The sequence below is a fragment of the Podarcis bocagei genome (genome assembly GCF_964188305.1).
Source record: "Podarcis bocagei genome assembly, chromosome: 17".
Classification (NCBI taxonomy): domain Eukaryota; kingdom Metazoa; phylum Chordata; class Lepidosauria; order Squamata; family Lacertidae; genus Podarcis; species Podarcis bocagei.
In genome coordinates, this window is record NC_138143.1 from 15,004,657 (window position 1) to 15,021,492 (window position 16,836).

Genomic DNA, 16,836 nt, shown 5'->3' on the forward strand with positions numbered 1-16,836 from the left:
AACAACATCTGGAGGAGAACACTTTGGCTCCCCCTTCAGTCCCCCCCCCTTACTACAAGATCTAAGCCGGGTCTCATCTGATCTGCATGGTAATTAATTTCATTCTATGAAACCTTGGGCAGAAGTTGACAGCTTCTGGCACAATGGTGCTACTGACAGCTCATTCCTTGGACCAGACTTTGCATGTTCCTAACATAACCAGCCCCACCTGCCTTTCAAGCCCTGCTGGACTGATACCTGGCTCAATCGATGAGAGGCAAAACCACCCAAGGCGGGAGAGGGTGGATCTGCATATGAATGACACCACCTTATACGTCATTGATTCTCTTGGCAAAAGAAGCTGACCACCGCTCACCTAGTAAGCTCTGTAACGTGACCCTGGTTGAGATGGAAGAGGTTCCGTGCTTTCACAAGCTTCTTGCTGCAGGCCATGGATTCTGGAATAAAGGTTCTCAAAGTTGCTGTAAACCTCCCTAAGCCCAAACATAAATCTCCTGTGCCGCCTCTGTGGCAGTGATTTTTCAATGGAGCCAGTTCACATACCATCTATGAGTCACCGTGTGTTGAGTCATCAAGTGATGAGTCATTCAGTGACGTTTCAAGCATGTGAGAACTAGCCTCTGCAGTGTGCCTGCAGAGCAGATCTGCAGTTCAGCACACAGGTGCGCAAAAAACTTGGAAGTCACGTAAAGATGAAGTTACACTTCTTTCCAAGTCTCTAAGTGGGTTCCGGAGACTTCTGTGTGTCGTGGCTGATGTCTGGTGGATCAAGGGAGTGGGTTCCCCTAGACATGTGGCCCAGAAGTGCCTGGGGAATGTTTCTGCCACAAACTCTGCCCATGGTCTCTTTGAAAGAACGGGGACAATATGTTTTTACCCATCTCTGGTGAACTTGTGAAAGGGATCAGCAGAGAAGTCAGATCAGTTTAAGTTAGGAATGAAAACAGTAACTCCTGATAAATCCTAGGAAAATTCCTCTTAAATGAAAATCTCTTTTTACTATGTAGGCACAAAGGAAACAGAATGGGGTATTTTTGGTAGCATTAGCATGCTGGTTTGTAGCAGTATAAGAATTTTTTTTCTAATTGAAAAATTCATTCCATGCTCATAAAGATATATAAAATAAAATAAAAAGATAATCTTTCCCCCTCTTGCTACCTTCAATTTCCATGTCAGTTATATCATCATCATCATTTAATTTTTACGTAGTCTAGGGTGACTTTAGATTATACAAATATTGAGGCATACAGCCAGACTGGTGAGTGGGAGCGGCCGCCAAGACCATATAACACCGGTCTTGAAAGACCTACATTGGCTCCCAGTACGTTTCCGAGCACAATTCAAAGTGTTGGTGCTGACCTTTAAAGCCCTAAACAGCCTTGGCCCAGTATACCTGAAGGAGCGTCTCCACCTCCATCATTCTACCCGGAGACTGAGGTCCAGCACCGAGGGCCTTCTGGCGGTTCCCTCACTGCGAGAAGCCAAGTTACAGGGAACCAGGCAGAGGGCCACTCAGTAGTGGCACCCACCCTGTGGAATGCCCTCCCACCAGATGTCAAAGAGAACAACAACTACCAGACTTTTAGAAGACATCTGAAGGCAGTCCTGTTTAGGGAAGCTTTTAATGTTTGATGTATCATAGTATTTTAATATTTTTTTGGAAGCCGCCCAGAGTGGCTGGGGAAACCCAGCCAGATGGGCGGGGTATAAATAATAAATTATTATTATTATTATTATTATTATGCTCTACAGCACAGCTTGACATGCATTAAGCACATATTTTAATTAGTATTTTTTCTTCTTTCCTCCTGCCTTTGTATCAACCCTGCAGACCAGGACTGGTGCAGATACAATATATCTTTACATTTCATGTCCAAGCAAGGAAGGTTATTGTGTATCATTGTATGTTTGTTACGATTGTGATGATTTTAGCAGATACACTTTGACCAAGGGTCTGTGTTGTATTCAGAGGTGACTCTATGACAGTACGTAGTTGTTTAATCTTTGTTAAATAAATTTAAAAATTATACAAACAAACGAAAGGGAGGGATAGGGAGAAATTAGGAAAATTCTTTTCTACAATGCATTGTCGGGTAGCCAATGTCTGAACACATACACAAAAATAATTGTGTAATTAATTAATTGTGTAATTTGAGATTAAAATAATCTCAAAATTGTAGGAATGACATCCTGATGGCTGCAATAAACACAGGTGATACAGTCTTCTTATAACTTAGTTTAATGGAGGTCCCGTAGAAGGAATCTGTTCTTTATTTTTTGGTTTCCTAGGAGAGGAGCATTTGAAGAGCTGATGGTTTGAACCAAGAGTTTTCTTCGAGAACTGGCTTCTTTTCTCTCTTTCCTTTCTCCTTCAATTCTAGACTACAAAGGGTTATCCCGCATAATTAAGAGGTTTGCTCATACGAATGTAATGTTTGCATTTTTATGGTTGTCAGAAAACAAAACAGAACGATTTTTTTTTTTTTTGGCCTTCTGCATACAGGAATTTCCAGAGGTGAGTAAAATGATATGTCTTGAAAATAATTGGGGAAGGGAGTCCGTTTGAAGTTCAGATCAGCGTTAATAAAATCAGATGATATAAAAGTAAGGACAGCTTCAACTGAGCACTTTTTTAGCAGTACTAATTTCGATCAGATTTCCAGCAAGTGACATACTATATGTCCCCCCATTTTTTTTAAGTTTAAAATTGGGGGTTGTCTTATACATGGAATGTTGCAATTGATTATTTCTTAATTTTGGGCTCAAAAAAATAGGTGTCGTCTTATACATGGGGGCGTCTTATACACGGAAAAATATGGCAAATTGGATTAAAAATGTTTTATGGGCTTCTTTACACCTGCCAAACATAAACAGCCATTCCAATACCCACATAAAGATTTGACCTATTTAAGGCAGAGCAACTTAAATAAAATTGTTATCTTAAATACATATTTAGGTTGTCTTAGGTTTATGATGCCCTAAGTGCAACTGGTCTGACTTTGGTTGCATTTTTAGGATTTAGGATGATGCTTACCTGGGAGTGAGGCCCACTGAACTCAATGGGATTTAGCTTGTGCATGCACAGCCATTAACTGCATCCAGTGTGCTCCCCCCACTGATTCAGGAAGCATAAAAAATACCCTGCTGTTTCTTAGGAAATGCTGCAATTTGATGTGTTTCCCCCTAAACCGGCTTCAACTCAAACAGTGAAAAAGAATTAGCTGCATTTTAAGCTGGTAATGTTAACACAGCTTTACTCTGACATGCACAGTTTATATATGACATGAACTTGCCGTATTTTCCGCTCTATAAGATGCAGCAGACCACAAGATGCACCTAGTTTTTGGAGGAGGAAAACAACAACAAAAATATATTCTGAATCTCAGAAGCCAGAACAACAAGAGGGATTGCTGTGCAGTGAAAGCAGCAATCCCTCTTGCTGTTCTGGCTTCTGGGATAGCTGCGCAGCCTGCATTCGCTCCATAAGACGCACACACATTTCCCCTTACTTTTTAGGAGGGAAAAAGTGAGTCTTATAGAGCAAAAAATACAGTATTATATATAATAAGTTTTAAGGTGATTTGATAATGTTCATTGAGCTGCAAAGCCTTATGTAACTGCGCAAAGTTTAGAACTTTAAAGAATACCACACTTGCTTTTAAAAAATTACTTTTCGTCTACAGATTTTGTACTGATTACAGGGTTTTGGGTTTTTTTTACAAACTGACTCAATATGAACAATCAAACAAGAATCTATTGCACCCACACTCACCCGTAACAAAAGGAAATAAAGAAAGTGCAAACTCCCAGGGTGTGAAAATAGAAAATGTTGGATGAGAATCTATTTTCTCTCTCTCCTTTTTATTTCTTTTTCTCCTTTCTTTTCTCTTTTCTCTTCCTCTTTTTGGTTTGTGTTTTTATTTCGATTAATTTCTTTTACTTTTGATATTCCAAAAAGATACTGGATATTTGATATTAACTTTTGTATATCTTTTTAAAACTTTGATAGAATCTATGGTTTTTATCAAGTGAGAGGTGGCAGACACATCATCAAGCATTTAAAACACTCCCCAAAAAGAATCTTGAGAACTGTATTTTTTTTATTTATTTTTTTTGTAAAGGGTGTCTGGGAATTGTAGCTCTGTGAGAGGAAAGCGACAGTTCCTGGGATTAATTGGAGAATGTGTGTGTGCTTTAAACATAGCTGTCAACTGTTCCCTTTTCTTGTGAGGAATCCTATTCGGAATAAGGGAATTTCCCTAAAAAAAAAGGGAAACGCTGACAGCTATGGCTTTCAATGTGTGGTGTGTATGCAGCCAGAGAAACCTCGTTCCAGAACAAATGGAAGAACAGCAGTTTCAGCAGAAACCCACAAATTTCTGCCAAAAGGATACTTCTTGGGAATTTGAAAGCCTGTTACATTTTGTGACAGTTTGGTTGGTTCTTAGAATGGCGCAGCCCCACCACTGCCCATCTATGCTAATTGAGGGCCAACTAAAAATGGAAGTCTCAGAAGTATTTCTCGTGTTTCAAGAAGGCAGACTGAGCTCCAGCACTCCCTTTGCCAATGGCTTGGCTGTGTGTTAATAATAATAATAAATTTTATTCATACCCCACCCTCCCCAGCCAAGACCGGGCTCAGGGCGGCTAACACCAGGTATAAAAACAATGGATTAAAATACAAATAGAACTATCTTAGTAGCAAGAGAGTGGTTAACCTTCCAGTGGTGTATCATGAATTGCTTTTGCTGCCAGTGAAGTCCATTAAACCCATTGCATTTCGTATTTAGAATTTAACACAGTGCCAAATTATTAAACGGCGGTTATATTGATGAACACAAAATTAATACAGTGCTCCAGTTCGTGCCAAAACTCAGCAACCATTTATGGGATGCCACAACATTTACCCTCTGAATTAAGGTTGTGTTGGAGTTGTTTTCCTTTGTCCTTGTTTTCTCTCCCCCCCCCCACCTTTTCACATTTTTTTTTAACCCTGTGCACTTACAATTATATATTACTTTTTATCTTTCAATGAAGAATATATATATACATAAAATGAGAACGTGAATAGGAGGCAGAGCAAAATGTTTATGTTGAATCTGGCAAAGTCTGAGGTCCAGTGATGCCTCACTGAATTCACGGTCACCTTCCAGTGCCCATTTCAAAGTTGCACAGCTTGCCAGTATTGTTGAACGAGAGCAGGCAGAGGGAACCTGTGGCTCTCCAGAGATGGTCAGACTCCACCTCCTCTCAGCTCCAGCCAGTGTGGTCAATAGGAAACGGAGAGCCAGAGGTTCTGTGACTATGAACTAGGCTCTTTGGAAAAGCAGAGCACTCTCAGCCCATAAGTAATTTAAGGGCCACATCTGTATTTTTGCCCACTTGGGTACAACAGTATCCACAAGCAGCAGCCAGTGCTGCTTTCCTGACAAAGGAAAAGCATTCTGAATTTAACGTCCTGCCAAACTGTGTATGTGGAATGTTGGGTTGTAATGGGCGATGCTTTTTTCTGGTGGTATGTGCAGTCCTGGCACGTTTTTCTCCCCAAATCAGAGCCTCTTACCTCCTTCCCAAAGCCCAGGAAGTTTCTGCCCGACTTAAAGAGAGGGGGAGTGATGTTCTGGCAGAGTGTCAGGACTCTCCCTTGCATGAGGAGTACCAACGGATTTAGGTTGGATGAGGACCAAAACTACCAAGGTAATGGGGCCCTTTCTATGTCCAGCTGTCCTTTTTCAACAACCAAATGGTCACTGCTTTTTGTGTTGAATATATGCTACATGGTAATTTATGGACCTAATAGGTATCTAAAGCCATTTGCACATAACAAAATATGTATTTTATCAAAGTACATCCAGGTTTTTTCCCTTTAATTTTTTTTCCAGGGGGGGGGGACAAGAGAGTGGGGCCCTAAGCTATAGCTTGTTTGGTTTATACTTAAATCTGGCACTGCTTATGGGGGATCCAAAAGTGTGAACTTCAGTCCCACCAGTTGCAGTCAGAATGATGAATGGTCAAGGAAGATGGGAACTGTAGTCCAACATTAGCAATGCCTGGTCTCCTTATTCGCATTTCGGACATAAATTTGTGAACTTACTAATCAAACAGCTTTCAGATCGGTTTGTAGTAAGAGCTCCAAACCAACCTTAATTGGCAAAACTGAATTTGCCTGTGACTGAATCCCAACCAAAAATCTTGGCAACCTGGAATTATTGAGAACAATTTTGTTGTCAAAAACATCCACCCTGGAATGGAAATGAAGGCTTGGGCACATCTCACAAAACACCAGGTTTCCATTCGGACCTTTTAAACCCCAAACAAATGATTTTGAAAGCCAGTATCAAATCACGATTTTTCGCTGTTAATTTAAACACACACATGGGGAGAGGGAGAACATTGAGGAAGACCTAAATCTTACCTCTTATAGATACATTTTTAAGATAGCAGAGATCAACCTGCCCAAAACCGAGGCTTCTACACTCCCTCTCTTCCATGCCAACAAACAAAACTGGAGAATTTGCCTTCTATATCTGTGGTGAGTTTTAGGTAAAGGTAAAGGGATCTCTGACCATTAGGTCCAGTCGTGACCGACTGTGCGGTTGCAGCGCTCATCTCGCTTTATTGGCCGAGGGAGCTGGCGTACATGGCCAGCATAACTAAGCCGCTTCTGGCGAACCAGAGCAGCGCACGGAAACACCGTTTACCTTCCCGCTGGAGTGGTACCTATTTATCTACTTGCACTTTGACGTGCTTTCGAACTGCTAGGTTGGCAGAAGCAGGGACCGAGCAACGGGAGCTCACCCAGTCGTGGGGATTCGAACCGCCGACCTTCTGATCGGCAAGTCCTAGGCTCTGTGGTTTAAGCCACAGCGCCACCCGCGTCCCTTTTGTGGTGAGTTTTAGCCTGACACAAATAAAACCAGGTAAAAGGGAGTGACCGGTGGGTAAGGGTACGATGATCCACTTGCCTTCCTCAGCTGGGATCACCTACCAAAAATGCGCACAAACCCAGCCCTGTTTATAGGACAGCCTGAAGTAAACAGAGCTCCTTGGGATTTCTGTCCAAGTTCAGGCTGTTTCCTTCAGATCAGGGGTGCCAACTTGAATAAAATATTTTGTTGGGGGGGGGGAGTTAGGTAAGTCCTCCCTGCATCATTGATCACAAGACACAGTGCACACATACCATTTGAATGACAATGCTCATCACCTTTGGGAGGGAGGAGGCCCCCTCAAAACATTTTTTTGGGGGGCAGCAAGAACTTCTTGGCTCCTCGGATTTGGCTCCTGTGCTTCAGATCAAGCCTGCTGCTGTGGGGGCTGTGCAGACAGGGAGGCCTTGGGGGCAGAGGTAGAAAGAAATATAAAGAAGTCGAATTGCTGTGGAGGGAAGTAGAGGGTGGGTGGTGGGTTTTATAATTAAGCAACTATTGTAATTTAGATATTATACTTTATGTGAGGGAATCATTGGGTATTTTGGTTATTATGTATATACTGTATACTAAGTTTCAATACAGATATTTGAAAAAAATAAAAAATAAAAAATTTGAGGGGGCTGGCCATTGCCATTCAATTGTGTGCTGAAATCTGTGATCGATTCTGCGAGGTGGGATTCATGGGCGTAGCCAGGATTATTGTTGGGGCAGCAGACTTTTGATATGGGGGGGCAGAACCTCAGATCTGTATTGATTTGTATTGATGGGGGCAGCTTTCCCCCCGCCCCCACCCCCCTGCGCTACGCCCATGGAAGGACTTACCTGGTCCCCCCAAAATTTGACGTTGGCACCCCTTCGGGCTGGGCATTTGTTCTCCCCGTGAGGCGCTTGGCGGGGGCAGAGGCGAGCAGGAGCGCGCTAGGCTCGGACCCGTCCTGGGGCCCGAGGGGGCTTCCCTCTCTCGCCCCCCCCCCCCGCCACTCGGCGCCAGAGCTTCCAAGCGGTGAGTGGCTCTCCCCGGAGAATGATGCGCAGATGCGTCTCGCCCGCCCCGAACCAGCCTCGCCCTCGCAGCTTCGCTGGGACAACGCGGAGCCTCCGCTCCTCCTCCGGCCCCGCTTTGCGCAAGCAGGACGCAGCTTCTTCCTGCGCGTGTCGCGCTCGCCTGCCTCTCTCGGGGCGGGGCCTTCGCTGGGCTGGGCGGGGCCACACTGGGATTGGGGCGGGGGGGGGGTCCAGTCCAGGCGCCTCTCCGCCGATTGGCCTCGGCGCGCTGAAGAGTCCTCCCCTTTGGCCGACCTGCTGCAGTAGAGCAGCAGGTGGCGAGAGAGGCAGAGCGCGGCTTCCCTGCGCGCCCGCTGCGCCTCGCTTCGCCCTCCATCGGGGACGGGGAAGGGGTCGCGCTCTCCGGCCCACCGGAAGCCTCCGGAGCCCCAGGTCCGCCCGGGACACTCCGATCTCCCGGCCGAAAGGAGAGGGGTCCCGGGGAGGCTGCCGGAGCGCACGCCCCCCATCCCGCCTGGCTGCAAGGCGGAGAGGCACCGAGGAGGAGGGTGTCCTGCCTGGCGCAGTTTCTCGCTCTGCACCAGGATGGAGGGGAGACAGGACAGGCAGTGGGGGGGGGGCAGGGACTGGGGGGACCAGCTTCGTGCAGGTGAAAGGGGGTGGGGTGGAAGTAGCCCCCCAAGAAGGAGGACTTTTCGGCTGCAGCAGGGGGAAAGTGTGTCCTCCTTCGCCTCGCCGACCTGGTGGTTCCGCAAGAGCCGGTCGCATTTCGGAGAGAGAGAAGTGTTGCAGCAGGTAAGGGAAACCGATCTCGCACCTGGAGAGGGAGGGAGGGAGAAGTCCGGGCTCTTTCCACTCCCTCGTCTCCCCACCCCACGACTTCGGCGGAGCTCCAGCTCTTGCGCTCTCGTCGCTTATGTAAATCGCTGGGTGCGAAACGCGCGCGCGCGCACGCAGGCATCACCACCTGGCCGGGCGAGCGTCCTCGAATGGCCGCCTCTCACCCTCCCCCCTCCTCTTCCAATGTCTCGGGATGGCAACTCGGCGCGCCCGATCCTTCGGCCGAGCTGCTCTGGCCCCTCGAGTGGAGCGGGATCCGTGTCTCCCTGGAGCCGACGGAGCTTGTCAACCGCCTCGCGTGCCAGATGTATGGGAAGGCGGTGTACAAATTGTCTCAAGTGCTTTTTGTTGGGCCGGAGGAGCTTCGCGGGTTTCCCTTCGTTTGCACGCCGTTCCGACTTGCCCAGAAGTTAAGTCCCGCCGAGCTGAAGGGGACCCGCTCTCCTTCGCTCCCGGCCTAACTCTGCATATAGGATTGCAGCTGCGCTGCAGGATCTGGCTGTTAGGGCCCGTTGCGCGCCAGAATCGGCTGAGCGCGGGCTAGATAGATGACTAGGCTACCATGCGACCGAGCCAATGTCCTGGTATGCCAGAAAACGCGAAGTTCGCGTCCTTCTCTCTGTGCCTAAATGCAAGTTTAATGATCTTCGCTCTTTTTAATATGGGGAAAGCGCGGGCGTGACTTTCATCTTCGGACATGCGGGTACAATGCCTTTCTCCTTAGGATTTGGAGACGCCATCTCCAAATTGTTCATATTGAAACCTTTCCTTTCAGGGCACAGCAACCTTACACCATACATTTTAATCCTAATGCCAATCATGTCTTTTCTTCTTCTTCCTCTTCTACTTCTTCTTCTTCCCCTTTCCTTCGTAATGTGGGATAATGGTCTCTGCTTTCCTTTTGCTTAACCTTACCAGCCCCTCTGTCCAAAAAGCGTTCGTTGGGACGTGGATAGTTGGGTGTTAAGTTTTCCTATGGCTGGCAAACTTCTCTTCTTGAGGCGGGATTGAGCGTGGTATACATTCATGTAGCAAAAGTGCATTTTTAAGAGATGTATATCTCAGGAATATTCTTATAATAAAATAGAAGCTGGCAGTGATCTGGCCAGAACAAATGTAGCCAGATTAATTTGGTTCTAGGCCTGCAAGAGCTGTACAGACTTTGCTTCAGTTTTTTTGTTAACCTTTAATACTAAAGAATAAAGTTCATCCTCCAAAGATGGATTTGAAGCCTGCATTTTTGGCTATCAGGCAGCTATGTCCGATTCTTTCTTCTATATTAAAATACTTGGCTAATGTATCTTTCTCAGTTTTGTAGTAGGACTTAATTCAGTTCAAAAGAAACCAGTTTTCATTCTTGAACAACTCAGTCACCAAGTTCTGATGAAAAATGGAAGCAAGAGCAATTGCAGAAATAAAATGCATTGCATAGTTAATTGATCCTGTACATATACAGATCTTTAACTCTCTCATTCAAAATTGGCCGTGAAAGTATCATCTCATTTTCCAAACTGACGACACTGCCAGGCAAGTGGACTCTTGTTGGCACAGTCCGATCCTGAGTGCATTTTTAAATGCAAACTTCAAATCCACTGTTGTTTCCAAATGAAAGATTGAGGTTATCACAGCTAACAAGAAAATTAAAGTTTTCATTTATTCCCCACCCCCTCGGGTTAAAGCTCAAAACTAATTTGATTTGGAAAATTATGCTGTCAAAACATGCAAGTTAAAAAGAAGAATGTTTGAGCTCCCCTAAAGGAGAGGTTTAAATTCAGAACTTCGGGCTTTGGGTTTAATCAAGTAATTTTAAAACTGAGTTGTTGTTGTTATTGTTATCATTATTAATTGAATTTATATCTCAGTTTCACACCCTTTGTCAAAGAGGCATAGGTGAAAAAGTTAACTTAGGTGACTTACCGTAACTGAAACTATGAAACTGATTTCTAAAAGAGCGATTTTGCAGCTTGACACACGTGCCTAATTCTTCCATTGAATGCAATAGGACTTAGATGCCCATTAATTTCAAAAACATCATGTCTTCAGTGTTCAGGATTTAAAGTTTCAAGTTTGGGGTATTCGTTCGCTTTGTAGCTCAGGTGGAACAGTTACAATTCTAAAAATACAGTTTTTAGAATCAGTATGTCTGAGGAAAGAACCTTTGACCTTTTGTTTTTGTTAAAGCATGTCTGAACATTTCTTTTAAAGAGGGCAAGATTTGATTTTGATTTATTTTTGAAGGTGAAGGGCCTGATCAATTCTTATTTTAAAATAAGAACTTTTCCTGTGCAGGTTTATCCAGTGATGTATCAATAACCATGACTGTATTTAAAAGGAATTTTCATGTCCCATTTTGACAACTTCCATTTTCTCCGTATTTATTTATGTTTTAAATAAACACTTTCTGTTTCTTTCTCCTTCATATTCACATCACAACTGAAATGGCATTCTTGAGATACACAGGGAACTATTTATAAAGATCTCTTTTTAAAATATTTCATTAAATTTTCAAAAAACCAAACCAAAAATCCCATATGTACTCCAATAGATAGTAAAGTTTTGTTTTGTTTTGTCGGCTTCCCACCCCATTTTCCATGGTGTTTCTATTCCTCCCCTTCTACTGCACCCTGCCTTCTCTATCTCTTATACCATAACAACAATACAATAATCTCCAATTCCTCCTGTTGCTCATAGTTCAAATCCTGATCGTGACTTCATCATTCTATAATATTTCTTTAAGTAACCTGAAAAAGGTTTCTATTCCTCCATAAAACAGTCATCATTAGGTTCTCTTATTTTGGCTCTTAAGCTTTGCCAATTCTGCAAAGTCCACCACCTTGCATATCCATTCTTCTGTGGTGAGAGCTTCTTCTTTCTTCCATTTTTGTGCATAAAGAATCCTAGATGCTGTCGTTACATACACAAGCAGTTTAATCGTCTTTTTAAAAAATATCTTAATTCACTTGCAGTTCTAATGGAGTTTTCTGTTGGAAAATAAAAGTATTTTATACAAAGTAATTCTGTCTTTTGAGAAATATGTGTGGCCATGCTTGTTTGAGAAATGGGAGTCCTGTGAATCTTAAGAACTGCCACATTTTATTTTGGCATAACTTTTATCAGAACTTCTTGTGTAATAAATCTGTTAGTCTTTTTCAAAGAGCCACATTGTTCTCTGTTGTGTTTACTTTCAAGTGAAGGAGATCTGTCATTTGTGGAAACAGTTCTTTATGAGATTAGCAGCAATGCAACAGTAAAGGTTTTAACTTTTCCTTTGGTATATGAAGAATTAATTTTTAAAATGGTCATTTAGTTTACATGCAAAACCTTGCGATATTGCAATGTGAGTTGGCCGCTTTTCCTATTTTAAAAATACCAGCTTTATGATATCTGATAATGCTAATAGGTATCATATAGGAAGAGTATTGGAATATTGAAACATAATCATCTGTTTGCATACAGGTGATGTCAGCCTATAAAATAGTTGTAAGTTTGAAAATCATGTGTGTTTGGAAAGATCTAGATTGAATTGGTTGGAAGTGCTTACGTATTTGCTAAACAGTTACACAAAGTTGGAGGGAAGTTTGTTTTACAATCAAGGGTTGGAATCATTTGAACCAATACAGCAGTTTTTAAATGTGCATCATATATGGTTGTATTACACTTTGTTTCAAAGGCGTAAGATGGGCAACTTCTTTAAAACAGGAGCAGTTTTTAAAACAAAATTATCTTTCAGGGATTCGCTAAATCGTAGCTGTCTAAACTATGGAATTTCCCCATTGAAATCACTAATGATTATATTTTGGGCAAACTGTGGTTAAATTTTCAAAGTTAGATATGTGATATCCTACCAAGAGGTCTCATTGTGTGGATGGGTTCGATTCAACCCTTCTTCTAAGGACTTATGATCCGACAATAGCCCTGTGAGGTGGTTTAGATTCCAAGTGAGGGAATGACAAATAGAGAGATTGGAATCTGAATTCATGTTGGAAAACAATAATCTGTCCGCTTTGCCAGAACCTGGAAGGGAATACCAGAATTTCATGCTATCAGTCACAAAGCAGTTGAAGAGAATCTGTAGCCACTGACCGTTGACAAAAAATGCAAAAGCTACAAGACTGATTTCTCCATGATTAGTGTATTCAAAGAAATGAACTTGTAAGCCAAATTATGCTCATGTTCCAAATCTTTGACTTTTGGGGTATGTGTTAGTGTGATTGGTACATGTTTTGCTTTCTCGTGATGTTTGTCCGGACCACTGCTGGCTTTAGAAATTTTAACTATTAGCTTCAGGTGCAAGAATATGGTAGATTGGAGCTTTTGCTTAGATGAAGACATTTGAGGCAGGAAAAGCCTAGCTCATAATGCTGTTTTATGGTAGATACGGCTCAAACCACACATTTATACTCTACGAGGGGACTCTGAGTACAGTGGAAGAAAAAACAGCTTGAAAAGAAAGCCCCTTAGAGATTTCTGAATAGGGACTGGGGGGGAATTCAATTCAGTTTTCATTTAAAGGCAAACTTACTTAATTCACATTTTCGGAAACAATGTAACAACTGAAAAACAACTATCCTTTGAAATTCAAACTTATCCAGATTCTGTGGCGCAGTTCTGCAGCCACGTACCGTGCACAGAAAGGCACATACTTGAGTGAAATATGCATTAAAATGCCTATTAGTGCAAATAACCTAAAAATGCATTATATTAGAGAAAATTGCATTGCAAAAAAATGTGTATATTAGGCACAATTACATACAATGATATGCCTTTTAAAATGCTGGTGAATTTTTGTGATGACCTTTTTTAAAAAATGCAAACTGATATGGGAATGTTGCGGGGCAGGAATTAGAAACAAATTGGCACTGCCCATCCCTATGCCATCTTGAACTTTCTGTACTAATTTATATTATGTGTGCTTCCTGCAGACGAAATGGCAAATATTTCCCCATCCCACAGTCCAGTTTCAGGGACTCTCAAGGTGTCCATCACACACTTTCTTTTCAAAAAATGTCTCTTCTGCCTGAATGTAATACTTTCTATGCTGTCAGATAATTATTGGGGACCAAACCTGGAAGCCATAAATACGTGAAGGAGCACCTCTCTCCATATAAACCGCCCCGGACTCTGCATTCATCCTCTGAGGTCTTTCTGTGTGTGCCTCCTCCACAAGAGGTCCAGAAGGTGGCAACACAAAAACGGGTCTTTTTTGTAGTGGCTCCCCGTTTGTGGGGACCGCGGGTGGCGCTGTGGGTTAAACCACAGAGCCTAGGACTTGCCGATCAGAAGGTCAGCGGTTCAAATCCCCGTGACGGGGTGAGCTCCCGTTGCTCGGTCCCAGCTCCTGCCAACCTAGCAGTTCGAAAGCACGTCAAAGTGCAAGTAGATAAATAGGTACCGCTCTGGTGAGAAGGTAAACAGTGTTTCCGTGCGCTGCTCTGGTTCACCACAAGCAGCTTTGTCATGCTGGCCACATGACCCGGAAGCTGCACGCCAGCTCCCTCGGCCAATAAAGCGAGATGAGCGCCGCAACCCCAGAGCCGGTCACAACTGGACCTAATGGTCAGGGGTCCCTTTACCTTTACCCCATTTGTGGAATACTCTCCCCAGGGAGACTCACCTGGCGCCTTTGTTATATATATTTAGGACCCAAGCAAAAAATTTCCTCTCCAACCAGACCTTTGTCTGATGAATATTCTCTAGCCTGGGAATCAGGGGTTCTTTTGCCATTTTGATTTGATTTATTTCCTTGCTTTTATCCTTTATTTTATTCTGTGAACTGCCCTGAGCTCTGACAAGGAAGGGCAGTATATAAATCTAGTATGTAAATAAAGTAAAATAAATAAATCAAAGTGGCTAGATTATTTCCACGCATGTGACGGCATGGGGGGGAAGAAATTGGCCTGCACCAGGACTTTCACACAATGGCAGCTGTTTTAATGATTGGAGCTGCTTAAAAAGTGCAGCCACAGTTGCCGATATCTTCCAGCTCACAGAGTGGCAAGCCTATTTCGCATTATTCTTTCTCCAGGCTACCAGTTGCTCACTCACATGACTGTATGGAGAAATTTGACAATAGCAACTGACCCCCTCGCACTGGCCACTGTTAATACCAGGCAGGGAGTTCAAACATATAAAGTCCCAGGGTCTTACTTTCCCCTTTAGGGGTCCTCAGCACAATATGCAACAGCAGTTCTGCACCCCACACAGATAATTGTGGCTCTCCCTGAACGGATCCTGAATGGAAGGTAGCAAACCACTGGATCCAGTCTATTTTCTTGAAAATCAGTAGCAGGTCAAGTGAAAAAATGCTGGTCAGGGGGCACCCTTAGGATGAACGAATGAATTTATTATTACGGTCACAGACCAGTTCCGGCTCACTTACAATATCAGAAAAATAATAAAAAAATTCCTTCCAGTAGCACCTTAAAGACCAACTAAGTTAGTTCTTGGTATGAGCTTTCGTGTGCATGCACACTTCTTCAGATACAGTGTGCATGCACACGAAAGCTCATACCAAGAACTAACTTAGTTGGTCTTTAAGGTGCTACTGGAAGGAATTTTTTTATTTTGACTATGGCAGACCAACACGGCTACCTATCTGTAACTAGAAAAATAATAAAACACAATAGGGATACATTGAATTGCAACCGGGTATGACAGGGACAATACAGATATAGCAGCAGTTAAAAATATATAAGTTAAATCTTAATCACTAAAATATAACCTAAAATTGTCATTTAAAACCTTAATAATTTTGGTAGTACAGGTTGTTCTACCTTGGTAGAACAAGTAGGTAGTACAAGTTTTTGGCAGTCGCCAAGGTAGTACAAGTTTTTGGCAGTCGCACAGACCCTTGGGATGTATTCATTCCAACATACAGTGGCACCTTGGTTCTCAAACTAAATCCGTTCCCGAAGTCCGTTCCAAAACCAAGACACACTTTTCCATAGAAAGTAATGTAAAATGGATTAATCCGTTCCAGACTTTTAAAAACAACCCCTAAAACAGCAATTTAACATGAATTTTACTATTTAACAAGATCATTGAGCCATAAAATGAAAGCAATCATCAATGCACTGTACTATAAAATAAATAAGACAGTGTTGGAGATGATAAAAATTAAAATGAATACGTTTTCTTACCTGCACTGATGATAGTCATTGTTTGGATGGGGGGCTTTTATCCATTTCCGCAGTCACACAATCAGTCAGTTCTGAACTGGGTTCCACACAGTCACAAAAACATATGAACCGAAAAAGCCTCAAAAATAAATAGCAAAATAAATAGCAAAACCAAAACCTTAATCCGTTCCAGAAGTCCGTTTGACTCCCGAAATATTCAAAAACCGAGACGCAGCTTCTGATTGGTGTAGGCGTCCTGGAAACAATAGCCGACAACCGCATCAGATGTTTGGCTTCCGAAAAACGTTTGAAAACCAGAACACTTGCTTCTGAGTTTTTGGCGTTTGGGAACCAAGGCGTTTGAGAACCAAGGTACCACTGTATTTATTTAGCTATTGTATTTATATATCATTTAATCATTAGCATTTCTAAGCAGTGTATATAGAAATAAACCACACAGCAAAATTCCATTTGTTTTGTTGATGGAACAGTCACTGGATGCCTTCACAATGGCTGACAGGCTAGACGTACTTTTGTTTGGCTGCTGGTACCTTGTTTTGAAAATGAATCTGTTTGAGTGCCTGATCCGATGCATGTGGACAAACGCCGGCTCCCTCCCGCTGCAACCCCATAGTCGCCTTTGGACTTAATTGTCCAGGGGTCCTTTACCTCTTACTTGGAAGTAAGTTCCGTTGCATTCAGTGGGGCCTGTTCCTATGTGAGCCTAAGCCCACGTGAAGAGTTGGGGGGGTCAAAATTCCAGTCCTTCTCTCATCTCTTTTGTTATATCCAGTGCTTTTTTGAAAAAAAGGGGCCAGTACTCACTATGAAGTTGTTTCAGCAAGTTCCATACCTTTCACATTGGTAGGGGGGATATGGTACCAGTACTGTGTACTCTTGAGTACGCCAGAAAAAAAAGAGCACTGCTGCTATCTATGTCTTTT